The sequence below is a fragment of the Brassica napus genome, chromosome A8, assembly GCF_020379485.1.
Source record: "Brassica napus cultivar Da-Ae chromosome A8, Da-Ae, whole genome shotgun sequence".
Taxonomy (NCBI): Eukaryota; Viridiplantae; Streptophyta; class Magnoliopsida; order Brassicales; family Brassicaceae; genus Brassica; species Brassica napus.
In genome coordinates, this window is record NC_063441.1 from 5,769,749 (window position 1) to 5,771,980 (window position 2,232).

Consider the following 2,232-nt stretch of genomic DNA (forward strand, 5'->3'; position numbering starts at 1 on the left):
CTTAGGGGGGGGGGGGGGGGGTTATTGGTTTAAGAATTCTAAAAGAATTATAAAATTTTGAGAATCCATTGTTATTGGTTTACAGATTTAAAAAGTCTTATCAAAATCCATTGTTATTGGTTTAAAAACTTTTAAATTCCATTCAAATCCTTTGTTATTCATAAAGTTTAGTTCTTATGGATTTTATCATTCTATTGAATTCTATTGTTATTGGGAGGTGAATTCCTTATGTTTTTACTCATAAAACTAGACTTTGAAAATATCATCTATTTTCATAAGATTTTTGAAATCTGTGTAATAAAAAAAACATGCACAAATTGCAACTAAACTCACGTGAACACACCAAACCAAACTCAATAATGGTGAATCAACTAAACTCACATGATCTGTAATTCATTATATTTTTATACTTTCTTATTTGATAAAACAACCGTTTGATTCAATAATAACGAAAAAACCAAACTCACATTGATAACAAGAATGGTGTTTCAAAAAAATCACAAATCACAAAAGTCAAAGACTGATTATTATCATAAGAAAACTAAGAACATGAACACACCAAACATAACACAAAGTACCATAAAACAACCGTTTGATTCAATAATGATGAAGAAACCAAACTCACATTGATAACAAGAATGGTGTTTCAATTACGTGATGTTTATATATATGCTTTACATCGAGATTTTGTGTTTGGAAATGTTCTAAAGAGATTGTTATACATTGCCTTATAAGAAGAAATATTTTGAAAATAATATATTATGCAAATCCATAAAAATCAATAAAATTGACAAAAGTCAATTCAAAGTATTTGATAGAAATTTGGAGAATATTTGTTAACTCTACTTAACTTCTAAGAATCTGTCAACTTTTAAAATCACTTAACTCTTTCTAAATTCTGATTCCAATAACTTCCCCTTAGTTTGGGGGGGGAGGAGGGGGGTTTACCCAAAATTTAGTTGATGGGTTTCAGCGTTAAAAATCCTAAAATTTTCAATGGTTTAGTTATGGTTAATATAAGTTGTGGTGGAGAATCTATACTATTAAAAGAGGAGGATTCTTAAAAAAAATCTACTTAAACAAAGTTGTTAGATAATTTCATTAGATTTAACTATTTTTTGGTCTTACATTATATTTCTCTAACTATATAAATACTTTACATAATTTAAATGAACTTATTTTTTATTCTCTCATAATCTATTATATAATTACTCTAACAATAAATATCCATTAATATATGATAGATTATTCAAACATGTTTACACATGATGTGATCATTACCACATATAGTTTCATTAATAGTATACAATTTTCAATGGTTTAGTTATGGTTAATATAGGTTGTAATAGAGAATCTATACTATTAAAATGGGATGATTCCTTAAAAAATCTAATTAAACAAAGTTGTTGGACCATTTCATTAGACTTAACTATTTTTTGGTCTTACTTTATATTTCTTTAACTATATAAATAGTTAAATACAATACATAATTTAAATGAACTCATTTTTTATTTTTCCATAATCTATTATATAATTACTCTAACAATAATTCCCCTTTAATATACGATAGATTATTCAAACATGTTTACATATGACGTGATCATTACCACATATAGTTTCATTAATAGTATAAAAATTTTAATGGTTTATTTATGTTTAATATAGGTTGTAATGGGGAATCTATACTATTAAAAGGAGAAGATTCTTAAAAAATCTAGTTAAACAAAGTTATTGGACCATTTCATTAGACTTAACTATTTTTTGGTCTTACTTTATATTTCTCTAACCATATAAATACTTTACATAATTTAAATTAACTCATTTATTATTCTCCCATAATCTATTATATAATTACTCTAACAATAAATCTCCATGGATATAAGATAGATTATTCAAACATGTTTACACATGACATGATCATTACCACATATAGTTCCATTAATAGTATAAAATTTTCAATGGTTTAATTATGTTTAATATTGGTTGTAATGCAGAATCCTCTGGTGTATAAAATGTTTTTTTACATTTTTACATGAATTGGAAATTAAAAGTCTTAATGTCAACTATTCAACTATGAAACATTAATTTAATTAATTACATGCAATCAATTATTAAGATTTGATCTTACATTCTTATATATGAACTAAATGATTAATCTTATCATAAAAAAAATATCAAATGGTCTAAACGAGTTGGAGATTTAAATGGAATTAGTAAAAAAAGACTAGTTTA